Source organism: Pristiophorus japonicus, chromosome 23, assembly GCF_044704955.1.
Source record: "Pristiophorus japonicus isolate sPriJap1 chromosome 23, sPriJap1.hap1, whole genome shotgun sequence".
Taxonomy (NCBI): Eukaryota; Metazoa; Chordata; class Chondrichthyes; family Pristiophoridae; genus Pristiophorus; species Pristiophorus japonicus.
The window spans coordinates 63,543,988-63,556,880 of NC_091999.1; the positions used below are offsets into that span (position 1 = coordinate 63,543,988).

General features: G+C 47.3%; 1 non-coding gene across 1 annotated transcript; it reads left to right on the forward strand.

Moving 5' to 3' along the window:
• The first annotated feature begins 9,210 nt into the window (after positions 1 to 9,210).
• trnal-uaa (transfer RNA leucine (anticodon UAA)) lies at positions 9,211 to 9,293 on the forward strand. Its single transcript has one exon. It is a non-coding gene; the product is annotated as a tRNA-Leu (tRNA).
• Positions 9,294 to 12,893: the final 3,600 nt, after the last annotated feature.

Genomic DNA, 12,893 nt, shown 5'->3' on the forward strand with positions numbered 1-12,893 from the left:
TAAGATTTCAGAGCAGGAGTAAGCCATTCGGCCCCTCGAGCCTGCTCTGCCATTCAATGAGGTCATGACTGATCTTCTACCTCAACTTCACTTTCCTGCACTATTCCATATCCCTTGATTACCTTAATTTACAAAAATCTATCGATCTCTGTCTTAAATATGCTCAAAGACAGAGCCTCCACAGCCCTCTGGGATAGAGAATTACAAAGATTAATGAGTGAATAAGTTTCTGATCATCTCAGTCCTAAATGGCCAACCCCTTATTTTGAGACTGTGACCCCTGGTTCTAGACTCCTCAGCCAGAGGAAACATCCTCCCTGCATCTATCCTGTCACGCCTTGTAAGAATTTTGTCTGTTTCAATGAGATCATCTCTCAGTCTTCTAAACTCTAGAAAATACATGCCTAGTCTACTCAATCTCTCCTCATAGGACAATCCTCCCATCCCAGGAATTCAGTTTGGTGAACCTTCGTTGCCATCCTCAACAGCAAGTACATCCTTCCTTAGGTAAGCAGCCAAAACTGTACACAATGCTCCAGCTGCAGTCTCACCAGGACCCTATATAATTGCAGTAAGACGTCTTTACTCTTGTACTCAAATCCTCTTGTAATAAAGGCCAACATACCATTTGCTTTCTTCGTTGCTTGCTGTACCGACATATTAACTTTCAGTGATTCGTGTACAAGGACACCAAGGTCCCTCTGAACACCAAAGTTTCCGAATCTCTCACCAATTCATATAGCTGTTTCCAGTCCACTTTGGCTAAATCACATCTCAGCTTAGTAAAATTGGCTTTTCCCCAATTGATAACTTTTATTCCTGGTCTGTCTTTGTCCTTTTCCATAACTACCCTAAATCAACCTGAATCATGATCACTAGCACCAAAATGCTGTCCCATCAATACCCCTTCCACTTACCCAGCTTCAGTCCCTAATACTAAGTCCATAACTTCCCCCTCTCTTTTTGGGCTTGCTGCGTACTGGCTAAAAAGTTCTGCTGGTTGCTGACCCCTCTTTGAAGGGAAATAGGTCCTTCCTCTCCACTCTATCTAGGCCGCTCATAATTTTATACACCTCATTAAGATCTCCCCTCAGCCTCCTTTGTTCCAAAGAGGGTTGGTGGGCTGGAGGAGGTTACAGAGATAGGGAAGGGTGAGACCCTGGAGAGATTTGAACAAGAGAATGCGTATTTTAAAGGCTGATACCACCAGCCATCTCGCCCAGCACAGATTGTAACTCACTAACAACAGGAAGGATGTTACTTTAAATACTACGAATGCATAATGCGGGGAAATCAATCTCTGTCCCTTTAACTAACAGCGTCATGGAAAGAGGAAAAAGAATGACATTTAAACACCTGATTAACTTGGCACTGAAGTGTCTGAAACTCATAATAGGAGCTCCAGAAAAACAAAAAACTGAGCAATGTTACATTGTTTTGTTAACAAAAGAAATCTTGATTTAACTTTTAAAAGATAAATTGTTTAACAGGGATTCACAAAGACTCACCCGACAGGCCGACTCAGGTTCCACCCCTCAAGCACCGCGATTGGTTGCAGAACTCGCTGCTCCCTGGGCCCTCTGGCCTCTGAACTCTCTTCCTGCTGGTTCCCAGGGCAATCAATCACCACTCGCCAACATTACACTGCCAGATTAAGTTGAGGGGCTTGGAGGAAGAAATAAAACAAGACCGTGAACCTGAGTGAAGAAATAAAATTAGAGAAGCATGATGAAATAAACAAGGATAGACAATATAAACTGAAGGGTACAATCCGAAAGGCGGTGCATGAACAGTGAGACCTGCGGGAATATGTGGACAAATCACTGAAGGTGACAGGACAGGTTGGGAAAGCAGTTAAAAAAGCTTACAGGTAGCTGGGCATCACAAAGTACAAAAGCAAGGAGGTTATGATGAACCTTTGTAAAACACTGGTTCGGCCTCAACTGGAGCATTGTGTCCAATTCTGGGCATCGCACATTAGGATGTGAAGGCCTGAGAGAGGGTGCAGAAAAGATTGACAAGAATGATTCTCGAGATGAGGGACTTCAGTTCCGTGGATTGACTGGAGAAGCTGGGGTTGTTCTCCTTAGAGCAGAGAAGGTTGAGAGGAGAATTGATAGAAGTGTTCAAATTCATGAGGGGTCCGGACAGAGTAGATAGAGAGATACTGTTCCCACTGGCAGAATGGTAGAGAATCAGAGGAGATGGATTTAAGGTGAATGGCAAAAGAACCAAAGGTGACATCATAAAATCTATTTTACGCAGCGAGTGGTTAGATTCCGGAAAGCACGGCCTGAAAGGGTGGTGGAGGAAGACTCAATCACAGCTTTCAAAAAGAAAAGTTGGATAAGTATCTGAAAGAAAACATTTGCAGGGCTGGGGGAAGGGCAGGTAGTGGGACTAGCTGGGAGCAGGCAAGGGTTCGATGGGCCGAACGGCCTTCAGTGCTGTAACCATTCTCTGATTGTGTGAGCAGAACCACTCTGTTCCCTGACTCAATCTAAAGCCTTCCTGATTGTGAGCATCTCTGTTAAACCTGCCCTGCACCTTCACTGCTCCAAGGAGAACCACCCCAGATGCTGCAGCCATCATCTTATTGAATGGTAGCAGGCTCGAGGGGCCAAAGGGCCGACTCATCTCCTATTTCTGATGTTCTCATGTATTCATGTCACTAGTCCCCATTCTGCACCTGCTCCCTGCAGTAATATGGCCGCCGCGCATGCTCCCTGTCCTGCAGCGGGACAATGAAAAGTATTGTGACATCGAGGAAGCCCGGCCCCCCGTGGTGGGCGGCCCCGTGCTGCCCAAAGAAGGCGGCCGAACTCCCGGCAAACCCCGACAGTAACCAAGGTCCGTCCCCGCCCGAAGGTGCCCCACAGCCGCCACCCGCCGACTCGGCGGCCAAATCTCACCGCCCGCACGTGTCCGTGAGAATGTGAGTCCTCAGGGAGGCTGAGCGCACTGCCGGGGCTGCTCATCCATCCTGCGCGTGGGGCACAACATCGTCCGTCCGCAGCTAATCTCCAACAATAGGCTGGCCCCACGCCTGCGCACAACTCCGCCCCGCCTCACCTGGGCCCCGAGCTCAAAGGCTGCGAGCGGAGCCCACCAACAAACCCCCCAACCACCCGCCCGCAACACTCAGCCCGCAGCCAATGGTGAGGGGGCGCGGGGCACCAGCCCACCCAGCGCGCTGCTCCGCACCAATCAGTGGCGGGGGGACGGGGCCGCGGCACCAATCAATCACTGGTCCCTGAAGGTGCTGACTCTGGCTGGGTTCAGTTCTACACTCACTGGTTCCCCTCCCCTGAAGGTACTGACTCTGGCTGGGTTCAGTTCTACACTCACTGGTTCCCCTCCCCTGAATGTACTGACTCTGGCTGGGTTCAGTTCTACACTCACTGGTTCCCCTCCCCTGAAGGTGCTGAATCTGGCTGGGTTCAGTTCTACACTCACTGGTTCCCCTCCCCTGAAGGTACTGACTCTGGCTGGGTTCAGTTCTACACTCACTGGTTCCCCTCCCCTGAAGGTACTGACTCTGGCTGGGTTCAGTTCTACACTCACTGGTTCCCCTCCCCTGAAGGTGCTGACTCTGGCTGGGTTCAGTTCTACACTCACTGGTTCCCCTCCCCTGAAGGTACTGACTCTGGCTGGGTTCAGTTCTACACTCACTGGTTCCCCTCCCCTGAAGGTACTGACTCTGGCTGGGTTCAGTTCTACACTTACTGGTTCCCCTCCCCTGAAGGTACTGACTCTGGCTGGGATCAGTTCCAGACACAGACATCATTCACTTTGTTCCTGTATCAAGATGGCTGCGCATGCACTGTGCTACTCATTGCATCAAGATGACCGATCGCTGAATCTACCTTCCTACACCAAGATGGCCACCGTTAGCCTGGTCCTGTGACCGGGAGAAAGCCCCGAAGCTTCAACCGCCGATATTCCGGTTATTATTCCGGGCTTGCGGCGGGCACGGGTTGTTGATGAAGCCTCCCCGACTTTCCGCTGGTCCGTTACTCCGCTCCCTCCCGTTGAAAAGGACTCTTCTGAGGAGCCTGTCCAAAACATGTCTTCTCCGCCATTACAAGTCTCGCTCATGCTCCAAACACAGCCAGGGCCCGCGCATGCTCCAAACACAGCCAGGGCCCGCGCCTACGCACTGAGCTGCTGCAGTTTGGGTGCGGCACATTCTCCATCGCGTGCCGCGCGGAGGGGTTTCCTGTACGGGCTGCTCCTGCACACCCTCAACTTTGCCATCCTCGCCGGCCGTCCGGACACGCCATGGCGTACCATCTTGCCGTCCGGAGGAGGCGGGGGTCCCCGATGGAGGGCACTCTACGCAGGGGTCCTCCCACTATTCATCGTGGTCTTGGCCTGGAGGGTGGTGCACGGAGCAGTGTCGTGCAACAAATTTTTAAGCCGGTTCACGGACTCCCAGGCCGCCTGCAATTTCTGCGGTCTGGAGGAGTCCGTGTTCCATGTTTTTATTGAATGCACAAGGTTGCAGCCCCTGTTTCATTATTTGAAGGGGCTGCTCCTGAAATTCTGGCTGCATGTTTTATGTTTTGCAGGTTAACTCAAAAGAGAGTTTCTCCATCGCGTGGCATGCTGGGTACATAAGACCATGAGAAATAGTAGCATAAGTGGGATACCCGGACCCCCCGAGCCTGCTCCCCATTCAATAACAGTCTCGGGGGAACTTTACTCTGTATCTCACCCGTGCTGCAACTGTTCTGCAGTTTTTGATGGGACAGGTTGGAGAGAGATTTAATCTTTCGGTAACCCGTCCTGTACCTTCCCAAGGATTGTTGGGACAGTAAAGACGGAGAAATTACTCTCTATTTATCCCGTTCTGTTCCTGCCGTGGACAATGCTGAGGGCGCTTTACTCTATATCTAACCTGCGCTGTGCATGCGCTGGGAATGTCTGGTGGGACAGTGCAGAGGGATCCTTACTGTGTATTTAACCTGTGCTGTCCTGCCCTGGGAGTGTTTAATGGGTCAGCCTTCAGGGAGCTTTAAATTGTGACGAACCTTTGCTGTACATGTCCTGGGATTCTTTAGGACCGTGCAGAAGGAGCTTTACTCTATATATAACCCGTACTGTACCTGCCCTGGGACTGTGGAGAGAGAGATTTAGTCCGTGTTTCAGCCGTGCTGTACTTTACCTTAGTGTTTGATGCAGCAGAGTAGAGGGAACTTTACTCTGTAACTACCCTCTTTTATACCTGCCCTGTGAGTATTTGATGTGTCAGCGTAGAGGGAGCTTTAGTCTGTGTCTAACCCATGTCGTACTTGCCCTGGGAGTGTTTAATAGGACAGTACAGAGGGAGCTTTATTCAGTATCTGCCCCGCGCTGTACCTGCCCTGGGAGTATTTGTTGGGTCAGTGTAGCGGGAGATATTACTCTGTATTTATCCCGTTCTGATCCTGCCATGGAGTATTTGTGGAAGATATACTCCGGGACTGACCGTGCTGTACCGGCCCGGGCAGTGTTTGATGGGACAGTGTAGAGGGAGCTTTACTCTGTATCTCATCAATGCAGTATCTACTCTGGAATTCTTGGGACAGTGTAGCGGCAGATATACTCCATATTTAATCTTTGTTGTACCTGCCCTTGGAATGTCTGGGGGCACAGCCTCAAAATACGGGGGAGTCAATTTAAAACCGAGTTGAGAAGAAATTTCTTCTCCCAGAGGTTTGTGAATCTGTGGAATTCTCTCCCCAAGGAAGCAGTTGAGGCTAGCTCATTGAATGTATTCAAATCACAGATAGATAGATTTTTAACCAATAAGGGAATTAAGGGTTATGGGGAGCGGGCAGGTAAGTGGAGCTGAGTCCACGGCCAGATCAGCCGTGATCTTGTTGAATGGCAGAGCAGGCTCGAGGGGCTAGATGGCCTCCTACTGTTCCTAATTCTTATGTTCTTATGTATGTCTGGTGGGACAGTGTCGAGGGAGCTTTACTCTCTATCTAAGCAAGGTGAGTATATTCTTCCTTAGATTAGGAGACCAAAACTGTGCACAATACTCCAGGTGTCGTCTCACCAATTCACTGTACAATTGTAGAGCGAGCTTTGAGAGAGGATTACCTTGTATCTAAATTGTACTGTACCTGCCCTCGGAGTGTTTATTTGGAAAATATAGAGGGAGCTTTACTTAGTATCCAACTAATGCAGTACCTGCCCTGGGCGTGTTTGATTGGACAGTGTAGAGGGAGCTTTACTTTGTATCAAACCCGTGCTGTACTTGCCCTGGGGATGTTGGATGCGACAGTGTAGAGGGTGCATTCTTGACTGAATCAGGAGTTTGTGTGTTCTTGGCTGACACTCAGTTGCAGTACTTGGGGAATTTTGCATTGTTGAAGCTGTTGACTTTCGGATGAAATGTTAAATTGAAGCTCCGTCTGCACCCTCGGGTGGATGTGAACGTTCCCAGAGCAATACTTGAAAAAGAATAGGAGAGTTGCAACCTTGTCAATATTACAAAAATGTTCGTAAATGCTCCCTGAAACCTTTTGTGTCTGTGGGGGTGGGGATCAAGCCCAGATACTCAGAGTCAGAATCCGAATACTGACAGGGCCAGGATTGCCAAGTGGTTAAGGTGTTGGATTTAAAATGTAATTGATTTAAATCCGCGTGGGTTCGAACCCCCTCTCCTGGTAACCCCTTAATTTAACACAGATTGCTTCCCATCCTGTTCAGTGGCACCCGATTTTCACCTGTTGAATCAGCATTAGCCTGCGACACTCTGAGCCGATAATGAAATCAAATTGTGAAATGTATCTGTGTCGCTCGGTCTGTGCCTCTTTCTTTCTTCAGAGAGCTGTTTGTGTGTTTGAGTCTCTGACTCACTCTGTTTGTCTCTGTCTCTTTCTCTCGGTGTCCAGTTGTGTTCCAATGGGATTATGTTTGACTGGCTCTCTCTTTCCCATCATCTCTGTCTGTTATTCCCTGTCTCTAACCTGATGAGTATTTTCATCATTTTCTGTTTTTGTCACTATGCCTCTCTCTCTATCTGTCTTCATCTCTATCTGTCTCCCTCTTTGTCTCTCTCTTTGTCCCTGTGTTTTTCTCTGTCATTCCATCACTATTTGCCTCCCGCTCTTTCTGGAGCACGCAAACACATCTCTGTGTATGTTGTGTTTGAGTCTTTGTCTCACTCAGTCTGACCCTCCCTCTCAGTCTCACACTTTCTGTCTCTCGTTGTCTCTATCTCGCTGTCTGTCTCTCCCTGTTTGTCTGTTTGTCTCTGTTTCTCAATGTGTCTGTCGACTTCTCATGGTGTCCAGTTCTGTTCACAGCTCGATTCCGGCTCTGACAAAATGCATACGCATCAATTCCTCTTGAGAAAGTGATGAGTATCCCCGCCTGTCACGCGGGAGACCGCGGTTCAATTCCCTAACGGGGAGGCCGCATTTTACAAAATGCAGAATTCTGCTTCTGTTTCTTGGTATAGATTCATGTTAAAAAGTTCCAGAGCAATATAGAACAGTACAAATACAGCAAGAGGAGATTGCCTCTTCCAGAACTTTAGCAAACGGTTACTTTTTCACGATTCTGTGGCCGTCTGCTGCACAGAGATGGATGACTGAGTTTTATCTGAGAAACATTTAACAAGGCAGCGAGCCAGTAGTCGTGGTCCATTAGTTAAGGCAATGCACTAAAAATCCATTCGGGTTTCCCCGCACAGATTTGAATCCTGCCGACGACGTTTCTCAGCATATTTCATTCTGATGACAATTTAACCAGTTTCCTGCACAACTGATTCTGAGGTAGATGGAACAACGTCCCACACCTTTCAGCGCCGCTGCTGTTTCTTTATTTCATTAATCTGCAATATTCACGATACATACGGATAGAAAAAAGCAAAAGCCAGCCAAAGTAGCGACAGTGACCCTGCCTGTCTATCCATCTGTTTGTCTAAGGCACTCTGTGTATATCTTTATCTGGGTGTCAAGGTACATCAGTCATTGATTGTTGGCATGCAGGTGCAGCAAGCAGTGAAGAAGGCAAATGGCATGTTCGCCATCATAGCGAGGGGATTTGAGTATAGGAGCAAGGAGGTTTTACTGCAGTTGTACAGAGCCTTGGTGAGGTCACACATGGAATATTGTGTTCATTTTTGGTCTCCAAATCTGTGGAAGAAGGTCTTTGCTATTGAGGGAGTACAGCGAAGGTTCTCCAGCTTGATTTCCGGGATGGCAGGACTGACATATGAGGAGAGACTGGATCAACTGGGCTGGTATCCACTGGAGTTTAGAAGAATGAGAGGCGCTCTCATAGAAATATATAAAATTCTGACGAAATTGGACAGGTTAGAGGCATGTAGAATGTTCCCATTGCTGGGGAGTTCGAGAACCAAGGGTCACAGTCCAAGAATAAGGGGTAAGGCATTTAGGGCCGAGATCAGGAGAAACTTCTTCACTCAGAGAGTGGTTAACCTGTTGCATTCTCTACCGCAGAAGGTTTTTGAGGCCAGTGCGTTAGATATATTCAAAAGGGAGTTAGATATGGCCCTTATGGTTAATGGATCAAGGGGTATGGAGAGAAAGCAGGAAAGCGTTACTGAGGTTGAATGATCAGCCATGATCTTATTGAATGGTGGTGCAGGCTCGAAGGTCCGAATGACCTAATCCTGCTCCTAATTTCTATGTTTCTATGTTTCTATGTTGATGCGTGTATATTTTTGGTTATTGTGTGTGTGTTTGTGTGTGTCTGTGTCTGTGTATGTCTATCTGTATGTATATCTCTGTGTATGTGCAACTGTCGATGCAAATCATCACCATGAATTTGGTGCGTCCTGGAAATTTTTAAAAACTTGGGGAAAATAATACGGTTGTGATCTTTGGTATCGGCTTTGTTTCAGTGGCTCCATTCTCGACTGAATCGGGAGTTTGTGTGTGTAAGTCCCACTCCTGAGACTTGAGCACATCATCTTGGCTGACATTCAAATGCAGCACTTGGAGAATTTTGCAATGTTGAAGCTGTTGACCATCGTCTGAAATGTTAAATTGAAGCTCCGTCTGCACCCTCGGGTGGATGTGAAAGTTCCCAGAGCATTACTCCAAAAATAGTAGGAGAGTTGCGCCCGTGTAAATATGCCGAAAAATGTTCGGAAATGCTCCCTGAATCCCGAAATGTATGTGTGTGTCTATGGGGGTGGAGTTGAAGCCCAGATTCTCCCAGAGATGGAGTCCAAGCACTGATAGGACCAGGATGGCCGAGTGGTTAAGGCGTTGGGCTTAAGATCCAATGGGTTTATACCCGCGTGGGTTCGAACCTCACTCCTGGTAATTACTTAATTAAACAGGGATTTTTCACATTCTACTTAGTGATACCCGATTTTCATCTGTTGCATTTGCATTTTTCACAATCTTCCTCGCCACCATGCTCCAGCTCACAATGAACAAGCTCCCCGGTGATGTGGATCTCAACTACAGAACCAGTGGCCAGCTGTTTAACCTACGTTGTCTCCAGGCCAGGTCTAAGATCACACAACCTCTGTCATTAAGTACACGGATGGCGCCTGCATCTATGCAGAATCTGAGGCTGAACTCCAGGATTTAGTCAATATATTCACTGAGGCATATGAAAGCATGGGCCTTATGCTTAACATCTGTAAGACAAAGGTCCTCCACCAGCCTGTCCCCGCCGCACAGCATTGCCCTCCAATCATCAAGATCCATGACGTGGACCTTTGCCCATACCTCGGACGCCCCTTATCAACAATCGAAGACATTGATGCAGAGATTCAACATCACCTCCAGTACACCAGTGCAGCCTTCGGCCGTCTGAGGAAAAGAGAGGCCCTCAAATCTACCACCAAGTTCAAGGTCTACAGGGTTGTAATAATACCCGCCCTCATGTGTGGATCCGAGACATGGACCATATACAGCAGACACCTCAAGTTGCTGGAGATATATCACCAAGATCCTGCAAATCCCCTGGGAGGACAGCCACACCAACATCAGTGTCCTCGATCAGGCTAACATCCCCAGTATTGAAGCACTGACCACACTTGATCAGCTCCGCTGGGCAGGCCACATAGTTTGCATGCCAGATACGAGACTCTCGAAACAAATGCATTATGTGGAGCTCCTTCATGGTAAATGAGCCAACGGTGGGCAGTGGAATGGTTACAATGACACCCTCAAAGATTGCCTGGTAAAGTGCTACATCCCCACCGACACCTGGGAGTCCCTGGACAAAGACTGCCCTAAGTGGAGGAATTGCATCCGGGAGAGCGCTGAGCTCTTCGAGTCTCAATGCAAAGAGCGTGAAGAAGTCAAGTGCAGGCAGCGGAAGGAGCACGCGGCAAACCAGCCGCACCGACCCCTTCCTTCGACATATGTCTTTCCCACCTGTAACAGGCTCTGTGGCTATCGTAGTGGACTGTTCAGCCATCAGTGAACTTACTTTGGGAGTGGAAGCATGTCTTCCTCGATTTCGAGGGACTGCCTACGATGGCCCTCACGGCTAAAAGGATCAAGGGGTATGGAGAGAAAGCAAGAATGGGGCACTGAAATGCTTGATCAGCCATGATTATATTGAATGATGGTGGAGGCTCCAACGGCCGAATGGCCAAATCCTGCATCTATTTTCTATGTTTCTATATTTCTCTATCCACGTGAATACATCACCACCAATACCATATGCCTTAATTATGCACACTAATCTCTTGTGTGGGGCATTTTCAAAAGCGTTTTGAAAGTCCAAATACACTACATCGACTGGTTCTCCCTTATCCACTCCATTAGTTACATCCTCAAAAGGCTCTAGAAGATTTGTCGAGCATGACTTCCCTTTCATAAATCCATGCTGAATTGGACCGATCCTGTAACTGCTTTCCAAATGCGCTGCTATTCAATCATTAATAATTGATTCCAGCATTTTCCCCACTACTGTTGTCAGGCTAACCGGTCTATAATTCCCAGTTTTCTCTCTCCCTCCTTTTTCAAAACTGGGGATATATTTCTTACCCTCCAATCCATAGGAACTGAACCAGAGTCCATGGAATGTTGGAAAATGACCACCACTGCATCTACTATTTCTAGGGTCACTTCGCTAATACTCTAGTATACAGACTTTCAGGCCCTGGGGATTTATCATACTTCAGTCCTTTCAATTTCCCTAACACCATTTCCTGACTACTAAGGATTTCCCTCAGTTCCCCCTTCTCGCTAGACCCTCGGTTCTCTGGTATTTTCGGGAGGTTATTCGTGTCTTCCTTCGTGAAGTCAGAAACAAAGTATTTGTTCAGTTGGCCTTCCATTTCCTTGTTCCCCATTATGAATTACCCTTATTCTGATTGCAAGGGACCTATATTAGTCTTCACTAATCTTTGTCTCTTCACATATCTGTAGAAGATTTTGGAGTCAGTTTTTATGTTCCCTGCAAGCTTACTCTATAGCTCTATTTTCCCCCTCCTAATTAAACCCTTAGTCCTCCTCTGCTGAATTCTAAATTTCTCCCAGTCTTCAGGTTTGCTGCTTTTTCTGGCCAATTTATATGCCTCTGCATTGGTTTTAAAACTTTGACTAGTTTCACTTATTAGCCATGGTTGATCCACCTTCCCTTTTTTATTCCTACGCCACAGAGGGATGTACAATTGTTGTAGTTCATCAATGTGATCTTTAAATGTCTGCCATTACCTATCCACCGTCAACCCTTTAAGTATCATTCGCCAGTCTACCCTATCCATTTCACGTCTCATACCATTGAAGTTACCTTTCTTTAAGTTCAGGACCCGAGTCTCTGAATTAATTGTGTCACTCTCCATCTTAATGAATACTTCTACCATATTATGGTCGCTCTTCCCCAAGGGGCCACGCACAACAAGATTTATAATTAGTCCTTTCTGTTTACACAACATCCAGTCAAGGGTGGCCTGCTATCTAGATGGTTCCTCGACATATTGGTCAAGAAAACCATCCCTCATACACTCCAGGAAACCCTCCTCCACAGTATTGCTACCAGTTTGGTTAGCCCAATGTATATGCAGATTAAAGTCACCCATGATCACTGCTGTACCTTTATTGCATGCATCCCTAATTCTGTTTGATGCCATCCCCAACTTCCCTAATACTGTTTGGTGGTCTGTACACAACTCCCAATAACGTTTTCTGCCCTTTGGTGTTTCGCAGCTGTACCCATATACATTCTACATCATCCAAGCTAATATCCATCCTTTCTATTGCTTGATTCTCCTCTTTAACCATTAATGCTACCCCACCTCCTTTTCCTTTCTGTCTGTCCTGAATATTGAATACCCCTGGATGTTGAGTTACCAGCCTTTGTCTCCCTCGAGCCATGTATCCGTAATCCCAATTACATCATATCCGTTAACAGCTATCTGCACAGTTAATTCATCCACCTTATGACGAAAGCTCCTCGCATTGATACTCAGAGCCTTCAGGCTTGTTTTTTTAAACACTCTTTGTCCTTTTAGAATTACGTTGTAATGTGGCCCTTTTTGAATTTTGCACTTGATTTCTCTGACCTTCACACTTGCTTTTTTTCTTTCTACCTTTTGCTCCTGCCCCCATTTTACTTCCCTCTGCCTCCCTGCTTAGAATCCCACACCCCCTGCCTTTTTTGTTTAAATCCTCCTCAACAGCACTAGCAAACACTCCGCCCAGGACATCGGTTCCATTCCTGCCCCGGTGCAGTCCGTCTGTTAAGTACTTTCCCATCTCCCCCAGTACCGGTTCAAATATCCCAGGAATTTGAATCCCTCCCCTTGCATCATTCCTCAAACCACGTATTCATCTGAGCTATCCTGTGATTCCTGCTCTGACTAGCACGTGGCATTGGTAGCAATCCTTAGATTACTGCCTCTGTCGATCTCTCTGCCTATCTGTTAGTCCCTGTCTCTAACCTGCTGAGTATTTCAC